The sequence below is a fragment of the Rhinatrema bivittatum genome, chromosome 6 (assembly GCF_901001135.1).
Source record: "Rhinatrema bivittatum chromosome 6, aRhiBiv1.1, whole genome shotgun sequence".
Taxonomy (NCBI): domain Eukaryota; kingdom Metazoa; phylum Chordata; class Amphibia; order Gymnophiona; family Rhinatrematidae; genus Rhinatrema; species Rhinatrema bivittatum.
In genome coordinates, this window is record NC_042620.1 from 60,427,100 (window position 1) to 60,441,668 (window position 14,569).

The following is a 14,569-nucleotide window of genomic DNA, read 5'->3' on the forward strand; positions in this document are numbered from 1 at the left end:
GGGGGGGTTTAGACAGGGCCGGGCGGGTGGGTTAGGTAGGGGAAGGGAGGGGAAGGTGAGGGGAGGGCAAAGGAAAGTTCCCTCCGAGGCCGCTCCGATTTCGGAGCGGCCTTGGAAGGAACGGGGGTAGGCTGCGCGGCTCGGCGCGCGCCGGCTATACAAAATCCATAGCCTTGCGCGCGCCGATCCAGGTTTTTAGCAGATACGCGCGGCTCCGTGCGTATCTACTAAAATCCAGCGTACTTTTGTTTGCGCCTGGAGCGCAAACAAAAGTAGGCTATTCGCGCTCCTTTTAAAATCCGCCCCATTCTGTTTGCTGTATTGACTGCCATAGCATACTGAGCTGACAATTTCAATGTAATATCAACTGTGATGCCCAGATCTTTTTCCTGAGTGGTAACTCCTAAAATGGAATCTAAGAGCATGTAGCTATAGCATGGGTTATTTTTCCCTATATGCATCACCTTGAACTTGTGCACATTATATTTCATCTGTCATATGGATGCCCAATCTTCCAGCCTCTCAAGGTCCTTGTGCAATTTATCATAATCTGCTTGTGATTTAACTACTCTGAATAATTTTGTGTCATCTGCAAATTTGATCACCTCACTCATCATATCTCTTTAAAGATCATTTATAAATATATTAAAAATACTGATCCAAGTACAGATTCCTGAGCCACTCCACTGTTTTTCCTTTTCCACTATGAAAACTGACCATTTAATCCTACTCTGCTTTCTGTCTTTTAACCAGTTTGCAATCCACAAAAGGACATCTCCTCCTATCCCATAACATTTTAGTTTTCTTAGAAGCCTCTCATGAGGATTTTTGTCAAACGCCTTCTGAAAATCCAAATTCACCACATTTACCTATTCAACTTTATCCACATGCTTATTCATCCCTTCAAAAAATGTAGCAGATTTGTGAGGCACGGCTTCCCTTGAGTAATTCCATGCTGGCTGTATTCCATTAAATCATGTCTATCTATATATTTTGTGATTTTATTCTTTATAATATTTTCCATGATTTTTCCCGGCACTGAAGTTAGGCTTACAGGGCTGTAATTTCTCAGATCACCACTGGAGCTCATTTTTAATATCGGGATTACATTGGTCACCTTCCAGTCTTCAGGTACAATGGATGATTTTAATGATCAGTTACAAATTACTTATAATAGGTCTGAATTTTCATTTTAGTCCAGTGATTTGCTTCTCTTCAGTTTGTCAGTCTGGCCTACTACATTTTCTAGGTTCACCGTGATTTGGATCAGTTCATCTGAATCTTCACCCTTGAAAACTGTCCAAAGAATGGGTATCCTCCCAACATCCTGCTCAGTGAACACCAAAGCGAAAAATTGTTTTAGGCTTTCCATGATGGCTTTATCTTCCCTAAGGGCATCTTTAATCCCTCGATCATCTAACAGTCCAGCTGACTCCCTAGCAGGTTTCCTGCTTTGGCCAACTTCTTTTCAAAATCTCTTTTAGCCTGTCTTACCAATGTTTTACATTTAACTTGCCAAGGCTTATGCTTTTTTCTATTTTTATCAGATGGATCCTTCTTCCAATTTTTGAAGGAAGATTTTTTGGATAAAATAGTCTCTTTCACCTCACATTTTAACCATACCGGCAATCATTTGGCCTTCCTTCCACCTTTCTTAATGTGTGAAATTATCTGGACTGCACAATTATGTCTTTGCCAAGCTTGTCCCTACATGCTGTAGAAGTAGTCAGCGTCAATACTACTCACAGAAGATTGTCTACACAAGGCAGCCAGACAGACACCTGCTAGAAGCATATATGCTCACAGAATCTTCTTTGATACAGACATGGGTATCTCCATGCCTCAGGTGACAAAAAAGCATCTCATTCCACAAAGCAGTATTGAAAGTTCAGAACACAGAATACCTAGCAGATGGTACCTCGAGGAACAGTTAGGCTATACATTTTGCACAGAAAGGGGCTTGATGTTGGCTCATGAGTTAATCAGTTGACAACACCTTTTCTTGCCTTCATGCTATACACAGAGCTGATTGAGAGTCTATAAGCACTCCTGCCTTGATCTTAGTATCCACAATGTCCAGAATGCACCACAGGAGATGCATCCCATAAGACAGTAACTCTGCTATGTTGTCCACAAGTCATGGCAGCCATGTGGGAAATCAAGGGCCTCAAACTTGAAAACACCTGAAAGGTCATGCCTCTGCCTAGAAGGTGCCTAATCTGATACATGTCTCCCCTGGAGTCCTCAGCCTATGTGCTTATTAGATATCTACTTTATCTACTACTGAATTCCACTTATTTCTCTGTGATCATGTTGTTGGCTAAGTAGGCTGATGTGGTTTCAATTACACACAGACACAGAAAGAAGACTGGTGGGAACAAGAAAGATACAGATGTGACCAGCTAGAAGCACTCTGCTGGGCTGTCTTCCATATAAGGGGAAACACTAGATTAAAAATAACAGGGCTGTACAATGCTGAAGCTGGCTGCCAGTCTGTATAGTCTCCCTGGCTTCTATAGGGGGACATGGCAGGAGCACTGGATGGCCGGCGCCTAGATGGCGTCGGCCATCCAGTGCTCCCTCCATGTGACAGGGGCCGGCCAATGGCACGGATACCCTGTCACATGGTAAGGGCAAAGGGCCATCGGTGCCATTTTGATTAGTGGCAGCTGACGGCCCGGGAGCGGGAGATCGCTCCCGGGACCCCCACTGGACCACCAGGTACCTGTAAAAAGTTTTTTGGGGGGTCGGGAGGGTGGGGGAAGCTAAGGGATTAGTTTTAAAGGGTCGGGGTGGGTTTTTTGTTTATCGGCTCGGGCGCAGCCGATAAACAAAACCGCGATCGGGCCGGACGAAAAAAAAAACCACAATGTGAATCAGAACTGGAATCCGAACCGATTCCGATTCACATGTCTACTATTAATATGGTGCTATGTTTCAGGATGTCACAGCTTAAGTGGGTGCACAAGCTGGTGGGGCAACTTCGTTGGCCCGGGTGGCCTCCTTGCTAGGAGGTCAAGGTGGGGAGCTGGGCATTATTGGCTGCCTTGCCAGGTGAAATGGTGGGCAGCTGGGCATCACCTTTCATTTTGAGTGTTTATTTGGCTCGTGCTAGGACTGCAGCTACCTTATACTGTTAACAATAAAGCTGCAGCCTTTTCTGCCACTTCACTTTGTGTCTGGTTGCTTGTTTTGCGGGCATATATTTAGGGGGGTGGGCTGGGAGTGCCCATGGGTGATAGTGATGGATCTCGATGTTACTGTATAACTTGCGCTTGTATTGAAGCAGATACATAGTTCATTTTGGAAAGCACAATCACTTTCCCTTCCTTGACCTAATCCTGCCCACCCTTTCCATGGGTAAAAGTATATGTGCTGTAAAACAGGAGAGGGGACCAAAAATCCAATTGGGTTTTTACTCAGGTGCATGCTTATCTGAGTAAATCTTTTGAAAATTGCCTCAAATGGGTCTATCTTTTCATTGGTTTCCCTCCTGTTCTATACATGACAATCAAGACACAGGGATGTAATTTGCATTTTTAAACATATGTATAGTATTGTGAAGACCTCTCAAAGGCTAATTTGAAAAAGTTGACTTTTTAACCTTTTAGGTACCAACGTTCCACAAGTGGAACCTTTTTTCATATACTTTTAATTACTTGCCCATTTTCTATACCATATTTATACCATATTTGGGTCTAGTTAACTAAGATATGTAAAAAAAGGGGCATCAGGAAATAATTCCTTCAATGAGCAGGATCTAAAAGGTTAGACATATAGGGAACATTTTGCTGATGTTTAGTAGCATTTGCAGTACTCGTCCTCAGACTGAAAATAGAGCAGGAAACCTAACCTGCATTTTAATTTCCAACTCATTTTTAAAATAGGACAAATTCTGGCTTGCACTCAGGAACTGATGAATACAGATAGGGGCAGTAATTATAGCCTGAAGAACTTCCAGCTGCATTTTCTTTCTTTTCTTTTTATTCTATGTGTTGTTGCTCATATTTTTCTTTTAATCAATACGTCTTTAATATTATGTCTTCGGTACTAGCCTTCATCTTAAGCCTTTTATTTTACTTAGCTTCCCTTAGCTTTCTCCAATCTGTTCATGTTTATCAATTTCTGATATTGATAATTTTCTTTGCTATTTTAAAAGGTTATGTATCAATATTTTCACCCTTCTATCTGTCTTTATTTCCCTATTTTGCAACAGTTATCATAATGCTCCGCGGCCGGGCCTTCTCACCTTGCTACGCCTTCTACCAGCTCCGGGCACATACCCTCCTCAGCTGCTTCCAGCTCGTGGCGTCTCCGGTCCCCCTGCGCTCCCGCTCCAAACCAGGCCTCAAGGGTCGATCATGTTGTGATAGCTAGTTTGCCTTCCTGCTCCTGTGCCTTGTTTCAGAGTCTTGCTCCAGTCTTCTGTTCCAGCATCTTGCTCCAGTCTCCTGTTCCAGTGTCCTCCTGTTCCAGCATCCTCCTGTTCCTTTGTCTCCCCAGGTACTACCATTCGAACTGTCTTCTCGGAACTGACCTCTGGTTAGTCCCCCTTTTGCCACCAATATCCAAGTCTGTTTAAAAATAGGGACAGATGAAGCCATGGCAAAGGGCCATTGGCTGCCAGTAATAAATGGCGTTGACGGCCCTTTGCTCTTACTATGTCACAGGGGCTACCACCGCCATTGGTCGACCAATGAACTTTGTAATGTTTGTAATGTTTTTGGTATTTTAAGGAGAAAGAGAGAGAGAGAGAAGCTATAAGGCTCTTATAGTACGTAGGTATTTATACCTCTATATGAGACCCACCTAGTACCTTGAGGTGAAGTTTAGGTAGTAGTATAGGGGTTAGGGGCCACTTTGACATTCAGAGTGAGACATACGAACAGAACAGTACACTCTTGTGAAGATTTGATGACCTTCGGAGTGAGGAAACTTACACAAAGATGAGATTTGTACACTGTTCTCTCAACCTTGCTTGATGGACTCTCAGGTCATCAAATTTTCACAAGAGTGTACTGTTTTGTTCGTACGTCTCACCCTGAATGTCAAAGTGGCCCCTAACCCCTACACTACTACCTAAACCTCACCTTGAGTAACTAGGTGGGCCTCATATAGTAATATATGAAACTTTCCACTGCTCCTTTCAACAATTTTTTTTTAATATATGCATTAGAGATGTGAATCGTGTCCTCGATCGTCTTAACGATCGATTTCGGCTGGGAGGGGGAGGGAATCGTATTGTTGCCGTTTGGGGGGGTAAAATATCGTGAAAAATCGTGAAAAATCGTGAAAAATCGAAAAATCGTAAAATCGCAAAACCGGCACATTAAAACCCCCTAAAACCCACCCCCGACCCTTTAAATTAAATCCCCCACCCCCCCCAAATGACTTAAATAACCTGGGGGTCCAGCGGCGGTCCGGAACGGCAGCGGTCCGGAACGGGCTCCTGCTCCTGAATCTTGTTGTCTTCAGCCGGCGCCATTTTCCAAAATGGCGCCGAAAAATGGCGGCGGCCATAGACGAACACGATTGGACGGCAGGAGGTCCTTCCGGACCCCCGCTGGACTTTTGGCAAGTCTTGTGGGGGTCAGGAGGACCCCCCCAAGCTGGCCAAAAGTTCCTGGAGGTCCAGCGGGGGTCAGGGAGCGATTTCCCGCCGCGAATCGTTTTCCGTACGGAAAATGGCGCCGGCAGGAGATCGACTGCAGGAGGTCGTTCAGCGAGGCGCCGGAACCCTCGCTGAACGACCTCCTGCAGTCGATCTCCTGCCGGCGCCATTTTCCGTACGGAAAACGATTCGCGGTGGGAAATCGCTCCCTGACCCCCGCTGGACCTCCAGGAACTTTTGGCCAGCTTGGGGGGGTCCTCCTGACCCCCACAAGACTTGCCAAAAGTCCAGCGGGGGTCCGGAAGGACCTCCTGCCGTCCAATCGTGTTCGTCTATGGCCGCCGCCATTTTTTGGCGCCATTTTGGAAAATGGCGCCGGCTGAAGACAACAAGATTCAGTAGCAGGAGCCCGTTCCGAACCGCTGCCGTTCCGGACCGCCGCTGGACCCCCAGGTTATTTAAGTCATTTGGGGGGGGGGGGGTTCGGGAGGGTGGGGGATTTAATTTAAAGGGTCGGGGGTGGGTTTTAGGGGGTTTTAGTGTGCCGGCTCACGATTCTAACGATTTATAACGATAAATCGTTAGAATCTCTATTGTATTGTGTTCCATAACGGTTTAAGACGATATTAAAATTATCGGACGATAATTTTAATCGTCCTAAAACGATTCACATCCCTAATATGCATATAAATCACATGGTCACTGAGTTGAGTTTTGCTCAACCAGAAAAATCAATGAAGATAAATAAGTGAGGTGATACAATTGAGTTGTTCCAGTTTCTACAGAGCATAGCAGCCATACTTTCAGAAGGAGATAAACCCATAGACCACCTAAATCCAATCTTGTGTCAATTATCAAAAGTAGAATATAATTCTACTTTATCTTTATTTTTAAATGTATATCTCAAATGGTCAGATCCTGTTCTTCTACAGTCCCACAAAGCAACTCAGATCCTTCCAAATGCCCCTTCTGTCCTCCCCTCCTCTGACTTCTGTTGGACCAATGTGAACATGAATCTCTGCATTCAGTTTGCCCCAAAGCTATGGAGCAAGATACACCCATCCCTACTCCTTGAAACTAGCTACATCCCCTTATTTATTTATTTATTTGTTTGTTTGTTTATTTATTTATTTATAAACCTATTTGTTTTGGAGCTTGCGTCAGCCTCGAGCTCAGAATGCTCAAGGCTTGGCAATCCTGTTGCACTGACGATGGGACGGAGCACAACTGAGGGCTCTCCAGCATGGAACAAGGAGAATGTGTGCCCTTGCGGTGAACACAGTCCAAGTCTGGGAATCAGGAGCCTCGAATCCTCCGTCAACCTGCACGCCCATGAGACCACCAACGCCCTTTTGGAAATGCCACAGGGTGTAGCAGAGGTGGCATGCCGAACAGTGGTCACGGTGGAAGAAGGCCGTAGGCACTGGAGCTTGGAACGAAGACTGGAGCTTGGAGTGAAGACTCTGATGTGGAGCTTCAGACAAAGACAGGAAACAAGAGGAATGAGCAAGACCCTCAGGCGCCCTACACAGCATGTGGGGCTGGTCGCGGACCACACTGTCCCCTTCGCGTCCTACACAGCCAGATGGCTGGTCATGGACCACGAGGACATTAGGACAGGCTCAGGAAGTCTCATAGCGCAGGTTAGCAGAGACCCTTTGGATGCTCCGGATTCGGGACTTGGGAAGACAAGATAAAATCTTGGAGCTTGGCAACTCGGATTAAAAGCAGGGAATCTCCGGAGGCATGGGTCCCACTGGACCTGGAGCATTAGGACCGGGAACAGGGATATTACGGAACTTGGGACATCAGGACATCAAGGAACATCAGGACAGAGACCAGGAAGATAAACGGAGATTCATGAAAGAAGGTCAAGATTCCAGGAAGGAGCTGGAAACAAGAAGTCCTTGGGAGGACTAGCCCAGGAGGACTAGCTCCTTGCCAAAGCAAGGACTGACTGAGAGCAGAGCCCTTATATAGGGCAGAAGACAGGCAACTCCCTGGGAGGAGTTCAGATGGGCCACACCTGGCTGGCCCTTTAAATGAAGAGAAGAGCTGTGGGCCCGCCCCTTAGGAGGAAAAGGGCAGGACCCTAGACAGTGGCCATGCTGCTGCTGTGCAGAGAGAAAAAGGAGCAGAGGAGCTGGGCCAGCCTGCAAAGAAGCAAGGCGTCGGCGGCTCCAGCCGCAAAGGTCTGGGGCTTCTGCGGGCTCTGGGCCGCAGAACGGTGGTGGCTCCTGCCACCAGGAAAGTCCGGGGATGCAGCCTACCATGCCGCGAAGGTAAGAGACCTCCTGTGGCTCTGGCCACGGGAGGGATAACAATTTGTCTATTTATTTATTTATTTATTTGCTTTTTTTGCTTTATTTCTGTCTCATGCTCTACAAAGTTGGGGTCGGTTATAATAAATGACACACATAATCAATATCTTTAAAAGACAAAGAAATTAATAGATGGAAAGGTAAAATCTAGTTCTTGAACAGAAACATATTAAATGCAGTAGTATGTTACACATTGAAAACTGGTCTCTTAAATGCCTGTTCAGAGAGGTGGGTTTTAAGCACCTTTTAAAATTTTTTGGAGTTAGTCAAGGAATGGATTAATAGCGAAAGAGAATTCCATATACTGGGGCCTGCAATAGAGAAGGCTATCTCATGGGTCATTATTGCTAATCTGGCAGGTTTTGCAGCTGGGACATCAAGCAGAAATTCTTTAGCAGACCTAAGATTTCTAGTTCGGGGAGGAGGAATAGCCTAGTGGTTAGAGCAGTGGGCTACAAACCAGAAGCCAAGGCTTCAAGTCCTGCTGTCGCTCCTTGTGACCTTGGCAAGTCACTTTACCCTCCATTGTCTCAGGTACAAACTGAGGGCGATACTTTAGGGAATGAAGGGAAGGGGGCCGAAACAGGGGGCAGGCCTGTGTTAGCCGGCAGCAATCATACCATCACAGTGCAATCACTGCCGGTTTCGCACCCAATAACACCACCATAGAAGGTGCAGCTATTGGACGCAAAAAGGGCCTTACCTTTTCATTGTCCGCTGCGTCTTCACGGAGTCGGCCCCGGTGACGCCCCGACTCCTCCTCTTCCAGGGCCAACTCCACCCCCATTTTGGTATCGCATGTGATAAGGGACATTTCGCGTGCGAAACGTCCCTTATCGCGTGCGATCCCTATGGAAAATGAGGCCCTTAGATTGTAAGCCCACTGGGGATAGGAAAATACCTACAGTACCTGAATATAAACTGATGTAATACATCAAATCAAGTATCAGTATATAATAATAAATAAATAGTTGGAATATAAAAATGCAAGATTGAGCTAATCCATGGGCTTGACACATTAATAATGAAGTAATGTAGAAATTTTATAGACTTTGTGCCATATGATAGGTAACCAATGTAGTGCTTCAAGAACTAGGGTGATGGACTTGTTCCAGTGAGTAGTTCTGCTGCAGAATTTTGAACTAATTAGAAGGATTTGAGAGTGCCCGGAAGAAGGCCTGTATATAGAGAGTTACAATAACCTAGCTAGTGATTATTAGAATTTGTAGGACAGTTCAAAATGTGTTTGGCTTAAGAAGGTTTAATATGTCATAATAGTCACAATTTGGCAAATGATTGAATTACTGATGCAATCTGATGCTTCATGGATAGTGTTGGATCAATTTGAATACCAAGATTACGGACAACAGAAGAAATAGGCAGTGAATGTTGATCAAAGGTGATTGATGGTGGAATTTGGTAGGGAGAATGACCAGAATAATGATTTCTGTTTAGCTGAGATTCAGAAAGAGTTTATTGTGCCTGAGCCATGCCCTAATTGAGGAGAGGTATAGGGAAACAAAAAGAGTAGTGGCTGACCAGGTGTTTTTCAGAGGGAAGTAGAACTGAATATCATCAGTGTAAAGTCTGTAAAATAAAGCAAGGTCCAGCTAAACCCTTCCCCTAGACTCTGTATCGGAGACTCTTCTTCTCCTACTATATTACTATCTGTGACCATCCTGATCAGGAGCACAGAATTTAATTTATCTGGGCTAATCCTTCTTAATTGGTTTTTACTATCCCTGAATCAGGTGCTAACTTTGTTCTATGTATTTGTTCTCTGTCCCTATTGACTCTTTTATCTATTCCGTTATTGCTATCTAATAGACCCATTTTCTCTTATTTTTAAGTTATCATGTATATTTGCATCACTTAAATGCTCATGCTCTATGGGGTAGGTTTTCAAACCTCGGTGCGTGTAAATCCCGGGGTTTACACATGTGGCCAGGCCTTACACATGCAGGGCCAATTTTCAAACGGCCTGGCCACATGCGTAAACCCCGGGATGCGTGTAATCCCAGGGCTTGAAAAAGGTGCAGTCCGGGGGGGCAGGGCAGGGCGGTCCAGGGATGGGGCTAGAGGCGCCCGGCACAGCGGCCATTTGCCGCTGTGCCAGGGGATTGCGTGCCGGCAGGGCACCTTTTGCTCCTGCTCTGAGGCAGGAGCAAAAGGTAAAACAACAAAATTTGGGATAGTTAGGATAGGGATAGGGGAGGGCAGGATAGGGGGTTGGGAAGTTCCCTGTATATGTTTTGGAGGTTCAGGATAGGGGGTTGGGAAGTTCCCTCCCAGTCTGCTCCTTAATTGGAGCGGACTGGGAGGGAACTGGGGAAGGCCCCGATGCGTCGCAGTGAGTAATTGCTAAAGTTGACCCCCCCCCTTGCAAGCGCCGACCTGGCATTTTATAACATACGCACGCCATGTTTTGAAAATCTGCCCTTATATTTTCGAGGTAGGACATCTGGTTAACTAATTTATATTTACATTACTTACATGATCATGCTATTTTGAATGTAATCCACTTTATGACTAACTTAGAAAAAGACAGAATATTAAATATTAATAAATAAATAAATGGCATCCATAATAGAGCAGGTGAGGGACCATATTTTGAAAAGGTTAAATTTGGCTTCTCCTTACCTTTAAAATAAATAAATAAATAAATAATTTAGATAACTAGACCAATATACGTGACTTAAGGTATGGGACAAATTTAATCACTTCTTCAATATTAAAGGCCATTTAATAGGACCCCCTCCCCCCCAGTCTCCAATAATGACTAATGAATCTGAGGGGAAATGATACTCGGGCGGATTTTAAAAGCCTTGCGTGCCAGCGCGCCTATTTTCCATAGGCCGCCGGCGCGCGCAGAGCCCCGGGACGTGCGTAGGTCCCGGGGTTTTTGGAAGGGGGTGTGTCGGGGGCGTGTCGGGGGCAGGACCCGATGATGCTGTGTTTCGGGGGCGGGACCGGGGGCGTGGCGCCGGCCCGGGGGCATTGTCCAGGCCTCCGGACCAGCCCCCGGGTCGGAGGACGGCGTGCCAGCAGTCCGCTGGCGCGATTTTGGGCAGCCTTGCGCGCGCCGATCCAGGATTTTAGAGGATACGCGCGGCTATGGGCGTATCTTATAAAATCCAGCGTACTTTTGTTTGCGCCTGCTGCGCAAACAAAAGTACGCGATTGCGCCTTTTTAAAAAATCTACCCCACTGTATATGTTTTGGAGGTTCATGGTGTGCAGACTAGAACCTTCACTTCAGGGCCAAGACTCCATCACATTTTAAAAACATTTCCTATGCAAGTAGTCTTAGTAATTGGGGCAGAATATTGGCAAATAAAGTAATATTTAGATCGATGAGGCTGTGAGTGAGGCAGTTAACAGACTGTTAGCAAGGACAAATGGAGTTTGATTTGCTAAGGGAGATAGTACTACACTGTCTGAACGGGAACATTTCTATCAGAGAAAAGCATGTACCTGTACCTGAAAAACAAAATCATACCACTGATCCTTTGTGCCAGTTTAATTGGTCTCTCTTCTGTATCCTGAATCCACCAGCAGAAGTTATGACTACCCTACTCCTATTTCAGAAGGCTTGCAGAAATTTGGTCTGAAGAGGCATGAACATTGATGTTTAATTCCATATTAACTGAAAGTATATCACAGGTGACACAATGTATTCAGAATGGGAAAGTAATGTGTTGGCATACAGGTTTAAGACAATAAAATATAGCAGCACATGCTCACACACAGAAGGAAAAGAACACTTCATTCTCACGCATTTCCTCCTATATACTATAGTTGGATTTTTATTTTTAAAAAACATGACATGACAAAGATCTGTTAACTACTTTGCAATCAAAATATCTATAATAGTGAGACCAGGTATGGTGAAAGAAGCCAAGATACCAAGTGGTCTGCTACCTACAAGGTGTTAATGGACTTATATCTATTTTCCAATGTTATTTTTTATTTTTCTTGTTAGCCTTCTTTGAGACCTTTAAAGTAGGTGCGTTGATTCCTTCCTCCAGGGGAAACTCCCTGTCTTTGGCCTATTGAGAGAGATAGTAACCACCAAATGTTGATCCATAGGTTCAAAATGAACAGCATCAAAGGGGAGTACAGATTTAGCTGCATTTCCTGGCCCATAGATAATCTTTAATAAAGGGTTACTATTTCTTGTCTATCCTGATAGCCCTCTACTGACAAAATATCAATTTGGGCAATCAGGATGCCCAATACTTTAGTATCCATTTCTTTCATATACTGTGGTAGCTAAAGTGCATTATAAAGTATGCAGTAAAACATATTTAATGCACTTTAGTAAATGGACGTATAAATTTGCCACCTATTTACAGCCATGAACATGGCTTCCTTAAATCTAAATTCACAAATAGATGTTGCTGATATTCAGCTATAACTTTAGCTTGTTAGCTGCAGCTGAATATCTGGACAAGTTAAGTGGTAAAGATTAATCAGTTAACTTCAGTTAATCAGTTAACTTCAGTTTAGCAGCTTTTCAGAAATCTCCCCTGTAGTGTTTGAATCAAGGATTGAACTGGATAATTTCTAATAATATTGGACTGAATCATCCAGGCATTTTCTCATAGCTACACTCAGGCTGATACAATATTGATGCACAGAAAACAGGCACTCTTGAATGAGCGCCGTTCTCCTAACGTGCACGGATGCACCTCACTGGGGTGCCTGATGTAATATTTTAATGGGCTGCCCCAGTAAAAAGGAGGCATTAGGGGAAATTGTGCACTCCTAGCACCTCCTCAGCAGCAGACACCCAGGAGAGGTGGCTGTCTGCAGGTTAGGAAAACGGACACTCAATTTTACAAGCGGCCATTTTCCTAATCTGTACACAGCCTTGGGCTAGGAAACTGGATGCTCATTAAGGGCCGGATTTTAAAAGCCCTGCGTGCGTAAATCCGGCCGGATTTACGCGCGCAGGGCACTCGCGCGCTGGCCCGCCTATATTGCATAGGCCACCTGCGCGCGCACAGCCCCTGGACACGCGTAAGTCCCGGGGCTTCGTAAAAGGGGCGGGGAGGGGGCATGTCCGGGGCATGTCTGAGGTCAGGGGGCGGTTCGGGGCGGGACTGGGGACGTGGCACCGGCCCGGGGGTGTGGTCGAGGCCTCCGGACCAGCCCCCTGCTTTCAGCAGGCGTAAATCTGCCAACAAAGGTAGGGGGGGTTTAGATCGGGCCGGGGGGGTTGGTTAGGTAGGGGAATGGAGAGGAAGGTGCGGGGGGGTGGAAAGAAAATTCCCTCCGAGGCAGCTCCAATTTCGGAGCGGCCTCGGAGGGAACAGGCAGCGCGCGTGGGGCACCCCCTTGTGCACGCCAACCCTGGATTTTATAAGTACGCGCTCGTGCAAATTTATAAAATCTACCCCTAATTGAATGTCCCTTTTCCAAACCTGACTCTGGAACACGTTTCTGTATTTTTTTTTTAAGGTTTTTCATTTTTCAGTTCCTCTGACTTAATATTGCCAAGGTATTAAGTCTAAGGAACTACAGAAAAGCAGTATTTTCTGCTTTTCTGTAAACATTTTGGGTTCCTCAAAAATTAATGCCTGCTCCAGTTAGGTGTTAATTTTTGAGGGTAACAATGTGCATGTCGGGTGCACATTTTTTTTTGTTTTTTTGCATCTGAGGGAAATAGCTAATAGCCTCATCAACACTAATTTACATGTAATGAGCGCTATTAGTTATGCGCTTGGTTGCACGTGCATTTTGGACATGCTAACCCCCATTTTGCTTCGGGGGTTATAGACGTGCATCCAAAACATGTGTCCAATTACATGTTGAGCTGTGTGCTGCAGCCAGCACATGGTATTGCATAAGTCACAGAATAGGAAAAATGGCTTAGTGAATCAGGCCCATCGTTTGTTAATGCAATAGTTAAATCCCATGCAACAAACAGAGAGAACAAAATCAAGCATTTCAGACTTACTAGAAAAGAAAATAAGATAAGGAATAAAAAATTAGGCATAATCGTGCTTTACTCCACCTATACATATTTTCAAAAAGCCAAATTTAATAACTATTTAGGGCCTTATTTTCTAAGGCTATTGCATGCTTGCGCTACCAGCACAAGCGTGCGATAGCTAGAAAGCTTAGTGCAGGCCTGCACTAGCTACATCGGGGTGGAGCCGGCCACGGAAGAGGAGGAGTTGAGAAGTCACCAGGGCCGACTCCATGAAAACGGTGCCGACAGCGAAAAGGTAAGGAGCCTTTTCACTGCCTATTTCGCGCCGAATAACTACACCTTTTATGGTGTAGTTTTTCGGTGCGTCGCCAGCAGTGATCGCACCGCAGCAGTGCGATCGCTGCTGGCTAGCGCAGGACCACCCCCCGCTTTGCCCCCCACCCGCGCCAGGATTCACTAAGCCTTGTGGCATTAGTGAATCCAGGCCTTAGTGAGCAGTATTCAAAGGGATTTCCATAGGAAAATAGCTCTGAATATTGTCCTTCCTCCTCTGCATTGAAAAAACTATGCTCACTGTCTAGAGTTTGAATACTCTTTCCTATGGAATAAAAGAGCAATGATAGTCATGGGACTGAAGCAGGCCAACTGAAGCACATGCAGAAATTTTATTTTGAATTCCTGCACCTGCATCCTTCTAATT

General features: G+C 45.3%; 1 protein-coding gene across 1 annotated transcript in view; it reads right to left on the minus strand.

Annotated features, from left to right (window-relative positions):
* The window catches only part of LRP1B (LDL receptor related protein 1B), a 3,516,099-nt gene that overhangs the window by 2,665,005 nt on the left and 836,525 nt on the right, over positions 1 to 14,569 (minus strand).